Source organism: Procambarus clarkii, chromosome 13, assembly GCF_040958095.1.
Source record: "Procambarus clarkii isolate CNS0578487 chromosome 13, FALCON_Pclarkii_2.0, whole genome shotgun sequence".
NCBI lineage: Eukaryota > Metazoa > Arthropoda > Malacostraca > Decapoda > Cambaridae > Procambarus > Procambarus clarkii.
The window spans coordinates 767,966-782,602 of NC_091162.1; positions in this window are offsets into that span (position 1 = coordinate 767,966).

Consider the following 14,637-nt stretch of genomic DNA (forward strand, 5'->3'; position numbering starts at 1 on the left):
CGTGTGCCCCAAAGAATGAGGTGATTTGGTAAAATGCTATGCCCAAGATAACTATCCGAGTGCCGGCGGTGGGGTGGTTCAAATAGCCTCGGCTATCACCTCATTTTGTCCGGTCGTGATGGTCAAGTGGATTAAGGCGTCTTGTACATACCAGTTGCGTTGCTTCTGGGAGTATGGGTTCGAGTCACTTCTGGGGTGTGAGTTTTCAGTTGCATATTGTCCTGGGGACCATTCAGGCTTGTTCGCATTTGTGTTCCTCACGTGTGCCCCAAAGAATGAGGTGATTTGGTAAAATGCTATGCCCAAGATAACTATCCGAGTGCCGGCGGTGGGGTGGTTCAAATAGCCTCGGCTATCACCTCATTTTGTCCGGTCGTGATGGTCAAGTGGATTAAGGCGTCTTGTACATACCAGTTGCGTTGCTTCTGGGAGTATGGGTTCGAGTCACTTCTGGGGTGTGAGTTTTCAGTTGCATATTGTCCTGGGGACCATTCAGGCTTGTTCGCATATATATATATATATATATATATATATATATATATATATATATATATATATATATATATATAGAGAGAGAGAGAGAGAGAGAGAGAGAGAGAGAGTTCGAACAGCAACGCAAATCGCTGTTCCAGCCTTCCTGTCCTCCTTATCAGCATCCGACGACCTTGTGAAGGAAATTCTACCTGCCCACTTACATCAGCTGGCAGGTGTACATGATCCCAATTTTACACGCTGTGCCACAGAGTGGGCCTCTCGTGCAGGCCAATCACCTCAACCACCATCCCCAAAAGCCCACAAGCAATCCAGCTGGGATGGCCCCATTGTAGACCAAGTTGCTGCAGAATGCCTGGGTGCTGCAACAACACAACACGACATTGCTCGCCTCACAGCAGTTGCAGCACCACATGCAGGGGATTTCCTGTTAGCAACCCCAATGTCGGCAACTGGCTCGCGTCTCACACCACACGCCCTCCGAATTGCTGTGGCCCTCCGCCTTGCTGCCCCAATCCACACCAGATATAGGTGTATTTGCGGCGAGGTGGTGGCTGACAGGTACGGCCACCATGGCCTTCTCTGCCAAAGCACAGGGGGATGGCACTCGAGGCACAATGAAGTTAACGACATCATCAAGAGGAGCCTCACCATAGCTGGATGCCCAGCTGAAAGAGAGCCCCGTTACCTAACGCCCCGTAACTCTGATGCTCTTATTGGTCGCCCGGATGGTATCACAGTGAACCCCTGGAAGAATGGCAAGCAGTTGGTATGGGACTACACGTGCGTATCAACCCTGGCTAACACCTACATTAACCTCAGTGTTGCACAACCAGGTGGCGCTGCCACCCACAGGGAAGCAGCCAAATCCCGTAAGTATAGTGAACTGGATCACCACTACAATTTTGTCCCCATTGCTTCTGAGACACTCGGCGCCTGGGGTAAAAGTGCTACCAGTTTTTTGAAGGAACTGGGTTCTAGGCTCATTGAAACAACAAGGGACCCAAGAGCTGCAAGCTTTCTTTTCCAGCGCCTCTGTGCGGCGATACAGAGGGAAAATGCGCGCTGCATCCAGGGTTCCTGCCCTCCATCTGAGGAGCTGGAGGAACTCGACAACCTATGATAACCATCTTTGTAACCCATATGTAACTCCTTTTTTGTAACAAAGTTCAAATAAAGCAAATATATATGTGTACATACAAAAGAATGGGGTGGTAGGAGAAGATAATATTAGTGTTCAGTGAGAAACCACAAGGTCTCCTCTGAATACTTTTTATTTTCTTCTCCGAGGCTATGGGTCCCCACATTGGCATCAGAGGTGGTACCCTCACACAAAATATATATATATATATATATATATATATATATATATATATATATATATATATATATATATATATATATATATATATATGTTGTACTTAGTAGCCAGAACGTCGTACTTGGCCTTCTATGAGAGGGCCCGATTTGCCTAATAAGCCAAGATTTCCTGAATTTATATATTTTTCCAATTTTTTCTTATGTAATGATAAATCTGTCAATTTCATTATGCATAAGTTAATTTGTTTAAATTTGAGTGAGAAGTAACGTAGATATATGACCGAACCTAACCAACCCTACCTAACCTAACCTAACCTTTATAGGTTAGGTTAGGTTAGGTAGCGGAAAAAGTTAGGTTGGGTTAGGTTAGGTAGTCGAAAAACAATTAATTCATGAAAACTTGGCTTATTAGGCAAATCGGGCTTTGTATAGTAGCCTGAGAAGTGCGTTCTGGCTACTAAGTACGACATATATATATATATATATATATATATATATATATATATATATATATATATATATATATATATATATATATATATATATATATATATATATATATATATATATATATTCAACAGTGAAGCGTAATGTACGAAAGATTGAGAAAATTCGTGTTAGAATTATTAATCTTACTTTTTCGGTCATATTTAATAATATATATATATATATATATATATATATATATATATATATATATATATATATATATATATATATATATATATATATATATATATATATGTCGTACCTAGTAGCCAGAATGCACTTTTCGGCCTACTATGCAAGGCCCGATTTGCCTAATAAGCCAAGTTTTCCTGAATTAATATATTTTCTCTATTTTTTTTGTTATGAAATGATAAAGCTTCCCATTTCATTATGTATGAGGTCAATTTTTTTTTATTGGAGTTAAAATTAACGTAGATATATGACCGAACCTAACCAACCCTACCTAACCTAACCTAACCTATCTTTATAGGTTAGGTTAGGTTAGGTAGCCGAAAAAGTTAGGTTAGGTTAGGTTAGGTAGGTTAGGTAGTCGAAAAACAATTAATTCATGAAAACTTGGCTTATTAGGCAAATCGGGCCTTGCATAGTAGGCATGTGTTGTACCTAGTGGGCAGAACGCAGTTCTTGGCCTAATATGCAAGGCCTGATTTGCCTAATAAGCCAAGTTTTCCTGAATTTTAATATTTTTCTCATTTTATTCTTATGAAATGCTAAAGCTATTCATTTCATTATGTATGAGCTATTTTTTTTTAAATTTGAGTTAAAACTAACGTAGATATATGACCGAACCTAACCAACCCTACCTAACTTAACCTAACATATATTAACCTAACCCATACTAATATAACTAAATCAATAATTCATATTCTTAATATAATATAATAATAATATTTATAATAAACCAATAGGAAACAATTTATTGAAAATAAAGAAAATCTCTCGGCCTAATAGGCAAATTTGGCCTTGCATAGTAGGTCGAGATGTGCGTTCTGGCTACTAGGTACGACATATATATATATATATATGTCGTACCTAGTAGCCAGAACGCACTTCTCAGCCTACTATGCAAGGCCCGATTTGCCTAATAAGCCAAGTTTTCATGAAATAATTGTTTTTCGACTACCTAACCTACCTTACCTAACCTAACTTTTTCGGCTACCCAACCCAACCTAACCTATAAAGATAGGTTAGGTTAGGTTAGGTAGGGTTGGTTAGGTTCGGTAATATATCTACGTTAATTTTAACTTCAATAAAAAAAAAATTACCACATACCTAATGAAATGGGTAGCTTTATCATTTCAAAAGAAAAAAAATAGAGAAAATATATTAATTCATGAAAACTTGGCTTATTAGGCAAATCGGGCCTTGCATAGTAGGCAGAGAAGTGCGTTCTGGCTACTAGGTACGACATATATATATATATATATATATATATATATATATATATATATATATATATATATATATATATATATATATATATATATATATATATATATATATATATATATACGGACTGCATGGGTTGCATTGCGGAAGCACAAAGGGCTGGCATGCAAGACACAACGAGGTCAATGACATCATGAAGAGAAGCCTCGTCTCCGCTGGGTAGCGGAGAGAGAACCTCGCATCCTAGGGGTCCAAAACCCGGATTTCCCCGCACTTCGCCCTGATGGCATCACCATATACTCATGGAAGGAGGGTAGACAGTTGGTGTGGGACTACACATGTGTATCCACCCTGGCTGACACCTATGTACACTTGGGAGCTGATCAAGCAGGTGGGGCGGCCAACCACAGGGAAACAGCAAAATCACTCAAGTACAGGCGACTGGAAGGTCAATACCTCTTTGTTCCCATAGCGTCTGAGATGCATGGCCCCTGGGGCAAGAGTGCCTTGGGATTTCTCAAGGAATTGGGGTCCAAGCTCATTGACGTCACCAGAGACCCAAGGGCTTCCAGTTTTTTATTTCAGCGTCTCAGTGTGGCGATCCAGAGGGGAAATGCTTGCTGCGTCCTCGGTTCCTGTTCAGAAGCGGAGGAGCTTCAAGAGATCCATAACCTTTAGGCATTTGTCTTGTATGTTTTGTAACCTTTAAATACACAATAAAGGAAAAAAAAAAAGGGAAGGGGGTGGTAGGAGAAAAGCACACAGAAACTGTATTGGAGGGGACCCACATTCCCTCCAATGCGTTATGTGTGGTTTCCTCCGAGGATATGGGTCCCCCTTCTTCCAGCCAGAGGTGGTACTCCCTTCTATATATATATATATATATATATATATATATATATATATATATATATATATATATATATATATATATTAGTATATTTTGGTAGCAGTCTTTCCTGTAAACATATATTATTAAATATGACCGAAAAAGTAAGATTAATAATTCTAACACGAATTTTCTCTATGTTTCTTATATTTCTTTTCACTGTTAATGGTAACTGAAAAATCAATTCTGCAAAATTCATTTTTATTTCTAGTCTGACATGACACTTGAACGCGTTTCATAAAACTTATTACATTTTCAAAGACTTTAGTTTACATACACACAACTATAACTGAACAGAGTTCAAACAGCTTCGATTTTATACCTGCATTTGGGTGAGGTGATATGTTACAACAGTTTTGGATGAGGTGAAAACAAACTTTCAACACAAGATAGAACACGCAACAATGGGTATAATATTTTGTAAGTTAAAGGGAAGAATGGAAGTAACTGCAAAGGGCCTATTAACACACAACTATATTCTACCCACTTCAAGACTCCGCACCAATATAGAAGCATCATGAAATATGTGCCATTAGGCCCTTTGCAGTTACTTGCAGTTCAGTGGTTGTTACCTCTACAACAACCACTGAAGTAACTTAACCCGTAAGAGCAGGCTTCGGGGGAGAGCTGTTACGATAGTCTCCTTCAAGAGAGAGATTTGGCCTGCTCTTTCCTATCGTCATGTTACTTCAGTACATCTACAACATCTAGATACTACAAGCAAGTGTAGTACATATTTAGTCAAATACGTTTTGCCAGGCGCAAAAGTATCAGACACTCGCTCTCCACCTCCCCCCTCCATCGTCGCCAATCACCAAACTACCATTTCCAGCCTGCCCGCTTCTGATTGGTGTATCGACGTCTGCACCTCTGCACCTCAACGCCATCTACCCAGCCGATGTCTAGGCCTGTACCAGCCATTGTAGTCAGAATATCCTGTGCTCTCAAGCTGAAGCAACAATCTGATATATGCTCTGTTTATTAGTGGATGTTCTCAGCCAGCGCTTTATTCTCAGCACCTGTTAATTTCATTTTTGTCTTCATCCATTTTAGAGTAACGTCACCACTATATTATTTTATGTTATTTTTTGAATTAATAATCTTGTGAGTTTGCACTGTGTATAGCCAAGGAATTGTCTTATTCATAATTTGTTTTCAATTTAATTAAAGTTTCATTGTTCATACTATTTGTTTTGCCTTACTTTGCCACAGGACACAACAGCTACGCAGTCATGTCTTTTTTTTTAAATGTGATAGGCATTGACACCAGCCATTGGGAGAACTGCCGAACACCTACACTTCTTTTTTCCATCACAATATATATACTCTGTATATATATATATATATATATATATATATATATATATATATATATATATATATATATATATATATATATATATATATATTACATACATACATATAATTATTCATTTGCACCATCGGACCCTCGACCACCGGAACGGAGGTCGAGGGTCTGAGGGACTGAAGAAAGACTGCAGGTCTACCGACCAAGACCTAGATTCAGGAAGCTCTGTGTATTTCTTCGTAAGTGGGTTTGCTACGAAGGTTCCTATTTGCGCCCTAAGAAGATGCTTAGGTGCGATTCAATAAGGTATACTTAGGAAGAAAATTGTTGGTTCACCTGCGTGCCAATAGAGGTCACTACTGTGTTTCGTTTGGCCAATCAGAGAGCAGCAACATTCTTCATATTGAAGATTTAGCGCTGGCTTATCGGAGCTCTACTGCCTCCTATTTACGTCGAATTTTCTTATAAAATTAGTATATTTCGAAGTAAAACAATGTTTTTTCAACTTCTACAGCCAGCACCGACATTGTAGTAAACAAATATGTTACATTTGTTGTTTACCTACGTCATTCTAAGAGATACTGTGTAGCTGTCCTTGATGCTCGGAAGATGCGCTGACAATTATTGTATATATTTACTGAATTTACCCAAGGGCCACTAACTATCTAGTGACCTCGAAGAGGACAGAAAGCCGGCGGCTTGTTAAAGGGCCCGCCAATTGTCTTAATGATATTTTTTAGCTGGAATTTGGCATTTACGGCTTCAGTGGGTAGGCGGTTCCATGGGTTTATAGCCCTCTTGGTGGAAATAAAGCATCTGTTTTCAGTCCTACTTGAGAGAACATACTCTCCAAAACTATATCTGTGATTGTCCTGTTATCAGTGACTTCATACCAAATGGTATGAGGTATTTTGAGCTCTGTAATTACTTCATACACTCAGGAATATTAGAAGATATTCTTGTGCTGCACCCAGATTTTGCCAGTGGAGGCTAATAGATCAGCATTAAGTATTTTGTTCTCTCCTAATTCCATGTATGACTGGCCATCCTGTGGGGTGAGGATGTTGGGTGAGCTTGTAGCTGGTTTTTGATCTACACTGTGTGGTCCTTTAGACAGAATAGGGAAGCAGCACATTGCTGTGTATACCTAATCTTCTTAATAAAAAAAATCAGTAATAAAGATTTTAAATTATAGTTTGTATTATTACAAATACAGTACTGTATTATCCTTGTTAAATCATGTTGATCATGGATCATTAAGATCTCATGTTGATATGTAATACAAGTCATATTTCTTTTGAACTGCTAATCCATGCTAATCATTCATTAAATTGTGCACTATGTCTCAATTTTTCACTTCCTTGGATATACTGTACAGTACAAAAAGATAGGATAAAAATAAACCAGTAATATTTCATTCATTATATTTTTCATTTAAATAACTGCATCAATATTTTTACAGCTGACAGGATTTGTTTTCCCATACAGGTGCATTATTTGTTAAAAAAAATTTGGTTTATTGTTACACACAATGATGCTACATAGCCTTCTCAGCTTGGTGCCTTCTTTTAATACTTACTGATTAAAAAATAAATAATAAATACATTTTATTCAGGAAAAGTACATACAGTTGATTTACAAACATAATGTTGGATTTATAGGCAGAGCTAGTACATACAATACCTAAAGCCACTAATACTCATAGCATTTCGGGCAAGGTGTGGGGGGAAAAAAACACAGACTAAAACTTAATAGTAATTGGGATTAGGTATAAATTGTGTTGAAAGAAGGAATAAAAAATACAAAAAGGGGGTTAACATAGCATAAATCAGCAATTGCACATGTTGGTGAACAGCGTTGTTTAAAAAATAGCAAGACATGGGTTGACATTTAGGAGGTAAGTTAGGTTACATGGAGTTAATTAGGCAGTACTTGGTTTAACTCTTAAACTGGTTGAGAGAGGTACAGCCTTTGACATGATTCGGCAGGTCATTCCACATTCTGGGTCCCCTGATTTGTAGAGCACTTCTAGTTTGGTTACACACAGCCAAATTGAGTAACAGGAAGAGGTCTTGGACACAAATTTGTTCCATGCTAAATGTAGAGGAATCAGCTGAGTATTCCTCAAATAAAATAAGTTGCCTCAGCTTATAAGGTAAATAAAATAAGCATTTCTCAAATAAGTAGCTGCCTCACCTCACTGCCTTACTGCTACATAGCCTTCCCGGCATGGTGCCTTCTTTTGATAATTACTTATTCCACACCCAAATTGTATAACAGGAAGAGGTCTTGGACCCCTACTTCCCTCTCTCTTTTTTAATAGTCTATATAGTCATAATTATAACTTTAAGTATTCAATGAATAAAGTTTTTGACATTTTTACCCTTTTCCTTACCTAACATCATTTGTGCAGCATATTTTTATTTTATGTCTCACCCAGATTTAATTTCAAAATAAAACCAAACTAAATAAATTAGAAATGGGTATGTATAGCTAAGGTACACCCTTACTACTAGGTGAACAGGGGCATTTGGTGATAGTAAATGATCCCATCAGGCAGGGCTCATCACCTCTCATATTTCATGTTCACCAGTGTTTATTTACTTAATAACTACTGGTATAATATCTTGCTATTATAAAACTAATTCTACTATCATCAAACACATATTTACTTCAAGTTTCAAGCAGAGAATGCATATATAACTAACACGAAGGACTCCTCTCCACTAGATTCACCAGCTATAATATTTTGGTCATGTTCCAATATCATAAATCGATCCCAGTGTTATGTAGTAGAGAAAAAATGACTTATATCCAGTTTACGTAAAGCTACGAGTGGTCGAAACCACACTTAAATCCCGGAATGAACTTACGAAGGTTTTTCCACTTAGGGTAGTTAATTGAATAGGGACGTAGCCGCCACGAAGGCGCTAAGACGGAAAACGCTCTTAGCTAAGAGGAAAAACCTTCGTAAGTACCTTCCTGAATCCGGCCCCAGGCTGCGAACACCCACAGTAAGAGAGGGTCACAGAGACACAGCCCTGATATCCAACTGGGACTTTTAATTCTCCGGGTTGCCACTTTAGCCTGTAGGTATGAGGGAATCTATGCACTAGTCATATATATTACAAACAACAAATAAAGATTCATTGTGGCTTCCAGTTTATACGCAAACCACAATCGCTGTTTCCTCTCCTCCTGGCAGGAAACAGGGATTAAGGAGTAAAGCAAGGGAAGGTGAGAGAAAAAGGAGAATAAACAGGAATTAAAGCATTATAAGAAAACAGGATTAATTAATTTCCAAACATAAGATACACAAAATGCCTCACAAAAACATTATTCTGGTTAATGAAGAAAATAATTAACGTTATCCTTATGAAGCAGAAGTAATTAATTAATTATGAAAAGAAGGCACCAAACCGGGAAGGCTATGTAGCACCATCAAATGTGCAGGATAATCAGAGGGCGCTAAATATCACAAAGGATGCCAATACGAGAACAGAAATGCATAAGGCGAACGATATGAAACGTATCCGAGTCATCAAGAATTCTATCGAGGGACAAGCGACCGCGGGGGATTGTCGGAAAACAAGACACACGCTCGTTCCGTAAGTCAGGACATTCAACAATAATATGCACCACCGTAAGAGGGAAAATGCAGTTTGGACAATAAGGAGCAAGGCGGCGATCCATCAAATGACCATGAGTTAAGCGAGTATGGCCAATACACAACCTTGCCAGAGCTGTTTCCCATCGCCGGTTATGGTGGTAGGAAGACGGCCACGAGGACACACAACTCTTAAGAGGACGCAGTGTGTTACCAGTAACAGAAGACCAACAAACCTGCCAACGAGTAAGGATGGAGGAATGGATAACCAGGTAAAAGTCGGAATAAGGAATACCTTTACGAGAGATGGGACAAGAGCGGACAGCTTCCCTGGCGGTTGCATCAGCACGCTCATTTAAGGAGACACCAACATGGCCGGGAACCCAACAAAACTCAACCGACTTAAATTTACTGTGAATAAGAAACTGCCAATGCCGGATCTTGACAACCACTGGATGAACCAGATTAAAAGACCTGAGAGCCACGAAGGCACTATGAAAGTCAACAACTACTACAAAGGAAGATTGACAACGAGAAAGCAGGAGACGAAGAGCATAGAGAATAGCATAAAGTTCTGCTGTGAAGATGCTAGTCTCAGGAGGTAGACGACACATAAAAGTACAATCAGGAAAAACAACAGAGTAGCCTATACCATCCGCAGACTTAGACCCATCAGTGAAGACGGAAACGGAGCGGGAGTGAGAAGAAAAGTGCTCAAGGAAAAGCCGCTTTAGAACCGTAAGAGGGGTAAAAGCTTTAGTGATGCGGGTTAAGGATGTACAAAACTGCGGAAGAGGGACTCTCCACGGGGGCAAAGAAGGAACAACACGAGGAGAAATATTAGAAATACGAACTGAAAGAGAAGCCTGTAAGCGAGATAACCGGACAGAAAGAGGGAGGTGGTGAAGAGGAACAGGAACGGCAGGAGGGGCAAGAGGTAAAGCACGACAGAGCCGAGAGGAAGGATGTTGCAAGGACCGCGCAAGATAGCGAAGACAGTGGCAATCACGGCGGTCCTAGAGAGATATGAAGCCACTGTCAACATGCGAGCTGAGGGCGGGAGTCGAACGAAACGCACCAGAACTGAGGCGCAACCCAGTATGGTGCAAAGCATCAAGGCGGCGAACAGTATAAGGAGAAGCAGACGAATAAGCAGGGCTAACATAATCGAGCTTAGACAGGACGAGAGAAGAATGTAAAGCGAGGAGAGTGAGCCAATCCGCTCTGACGTTATCGCTTCATGCAGGTCGGCGTTCATTCCTCGACCGTCCAAGTTGTTGGGTACCATTCCTTCCTCCATTCCATCCCAAATCCTTATCCTGACCCCTTTACCAGTGATATATAGTCGTGATGGCTTGGCGCTTTCCCCCTGATAGGTCCCTTCCCTTCCCCAAGAAGTATGGGACAACACCCGAAGGAGGGTAAGGGCCTTAGAGCATTCAACACGGAGGTAAGAGATATGGGGCGACCAAGACAAACGAGTGTCAAAAATCAACCCCAAAAGATTAATGGAATCCATGAATACAATGGGATGACCATAAAGCGACAAAGAAGGACAAAGAACGACACGCTTCCGAGTAAAAGTATAGCACAAGTCTTAGACATTGAGAACCTGAAGCCATGATCGGTGGCCTTAGATGACACGGCATCAATCGGAAGTTGATGCCGGGATTGAAGGAGAGGCGAATCATCACCCTGACAGCAAAGGGTAAGATCGTCGACATAGAGAGCGGAGAAGACGCCAGAAGGAAGAGAGGAAAGAAGACCATTGAGGGCAACCAGAAAAAGAGTAGTGCTCAGAACCCTGGGGCACACCTTCGTATTGCTGAAAAGAGGCAGAGAGAGCGGTATCAAGCCTCACCCGAAAGGAACGACGAGAGAGGAAGCTTTGGAGAAAGAGAGGGAGATGACCACGAAGGCTAACAGAATGAAGTTGGGATAGAATATGATATCGCCAAGTGGTATCGTAAGCCTTTTCCAGGTCAAAAAGGACGGCAACAACGGAGGTCTTCGCAGCAAAAGCAGTACGAATATAGACCTCCAAGTTCACCAGGACATCTGTCGTGCTGCGGCACTTGCGGAAACCAAATTGAGAAGGGGAGAGGAGGTGATGGTGCTCTAAGAACCACATCAGACAAACGTTAATCGTATGTTCAAAGAGTTTGCAGACACAACTTGTGAGGGCAATAGGGCGAAAGTCCTTAGGGGATGTTCCCAGAGACCCCGGTTTGTGAAGAGGGAGGACAACGGCATTGAGCCAGTCCTCAGGGACTGACGACGACTCCCAGATCCGATTATACAGACTTAGTAAATACTGAGACGTGCACAGAGGGAGAGGGCGAAGCATCTCATAATGAATGCCATCGGAGCCCGCCGCCGTAGAACCGCAGAGGGCCAGGGCAGAACGAAGTTCAGAGAGAGAGAAGGGATCGTTATAGTGAAGTCGAAGTTGAGTGCAGAAATCTAAAGGACGAGATTCAAGGACAGGTTTGCAAAGAAGGAAAGATTGGGGAATATGAAGACCAGAGCTAAGAGAAGAAATGTGGGAACCCAGTTCGGTAGCGACCTGCAACGGGTCCGCCACAAGAGTATCATGGAGGTGAAGGACCGGCGAGACGATCAAAACAGGCACAAGGTCAGCGGGGAAATCACAATGAGAAAGGAGAAGAGGAGAGGGGGAGAAAAAAGAAACAAAAGGAAAAGGTGTCCAGCAGAATTAGAGAGGTCAGCAGCAGGAGCACAAGGCTACAAAATGACAGAAGACTGTCTTAAGGAGCATCACACTCCGGCAGCACCTACCATGCCCCCACACGGCAACAACGAGCGGGACCGGGAGGGGGCTATGAAGCAGACGTAACAACGTTTGGGAAAGATGGAACTGCATAGAAAACGGAACTTTTCACTTTTGTTTCGGGAAGGGCGGTGCGTGGGGTGGGGGGAAGACGTTTAAAGAAAGGGGGATTAGAGAAGGGGTGGACAGAGAGCTACACTCAGCCTGGATGAACATGGGTAAATAGATGAAGGGAAAGTAGTGATGGGGGATGAGGATGAAGACGTTTAAAGAAAGGGGGATTAGGGAGGGATGGACAGAGACCTACACACAGCCTGGATGAACATGGGTAAACAGATGAAGGGAAAGTGGTGATGGGGCATGGGGGGAGGGCTAGGTGAAGTGATGGGTTTTGTATTTACACCGTATATATTGAAGATGGTGTCAGGGATGATGGGAAGGTGGTGAAGAGTAAGGAATGTGGTGAAGATCATACTAGGAAGATCAGAAGAGATGGAGTTTTAGAGAAAGAGGAGGAGAGAAGAAGGAGTTCGCAGGAGGGAGATAGTGGGAAGTATGGAGCATGACTGGGGCGCAGCGGATCTCCCCCTCCTAGTAAGTTATAACTTGAATCAACACCGTAATCCCTCGTTACGTCGTTCACTGCCCCGTTCCAGCCACAATCGACCTCCCATATTTAGATATCTCGATTTTTGGAACTATAATTACGTGACGAAATCTGTTCGAATCGCCACACTGAAAAAGCTTCAGCCAGGGGCTACAGACACAAGTAGTTGCCAACAGAACCTAAACACCTAACTTAACCAATGCCTAAATAGCCACAACTTGCTAGTATAAAATATTCATTTATATTTCAGAAATTAATATTTTGAATGAACAGCATGTTAATAGTGCTGAACCATCCCCTTGTGTGACCCTTTCTCCTGTACCCACGCTCTGTGTGACCCGTTTGTAATGTTTTCCCCCATCTGCGAGCAGTATTTTTAACCTTGTCCATGCCACCGAGTATCAGATAAGTCGTAATCATGTCTCCTCTTGATTTGTGAGCCCTACTTCATAGTCCAACTCCTTTAGTTCACGGACTAGCCTGTCTCAAGTCTGTGTTTGTATGTTTGGGTGTGTTTGTGCGTAAAGGGCTTTCTTTCATGCCGCTCTCTGTGTGTATCTGTCGGTGTATTTGTCTATCAGGATTAGAATACATAATTTCTAAGAACATTTCGCATGTATGCATTCCATTTTCCCACTAGGGAAAAACTTAGCGTGACCCACTAGGTCACGCTAAAAGAAAACTTCCTAACATCTCTGTGACTCATCTGAGTTTCAAGCTTCCATCTATGTCCCCTCGTTCTGTTACTATTCCGTGTGAACATTTCGTCTATGTCCACTCTGTCAATCCCTCTGAGTATTTTATACGTTCCTATAATGTCCCTCCTCTCCCTTCTTCTTTCTAGTGTCGTAAGGCACAGTTCCCTCAAGTGCTCCTCATACCCCCATCCCTCGTAGCTCTGGGACGAGTCTCGTTTCAAACCTCTGAACCTTTTCCAGTTTCATTATATGCTTCTTCAGATGGGGACTCCATGATGAGGCGGCATACTCTAAGACTGGCCTCACGTAGGCAGTGTAAAGTGCCCTAAATACCTCCTTACTTAGGTTTCTGAATGATGTTCTAACTTTTGCCAGTGTACAGTACGCTGCTGTCGTTATCCTATTTATATGTGCCTCAGGAGATAGATTAGGTGTTACGTCCACACCCAGGTCTCTTTCGCGCGTCGTCACAGGTAAGCTGTTCCCCTTTATTGTGTATTGTCCCTTTTGTCTCGTATCACCTAGTCCCATTTCCATAACTTTACATTTGCTCGTGTTGAATTCCAGTAGCCATTTCTCTGACCATCTCTGCAACCTGTTCAGGTCTTCTTGGAGGATCCTGCAATCCTCGTCTGTCACAACTCTTCTCATCAACTTTGCATCATCCGCAAACATCGACATGTAGGACTCTACGCCTGTAAACATGTCGTTAACATATACAAGAAATAGAATTGGTCCCAGCACCGATCCTTGTGGTACTCCACATGTTATTGTTCGCCAGTCCGACTTCTCGCCCCTTACCGTAACTCTTTGGCTTCTTCCTGTTAGGTAGTTCCTTATCCATGCTAGGACCTTTCCCCCACCCCCGCCTGCCTCTCGAGTTTGAACAGCAGTCTCATGTGCAGTACTGTATCAAAGGCTTTTTGGCAGTCCAGAAATATGCAGTCTGCCCAACCATCTCTGTCCTGTCTTATCCTCGTTATTTTATCATAGAATTCCAGAAGGTTTGTTATGCACGATTTCCC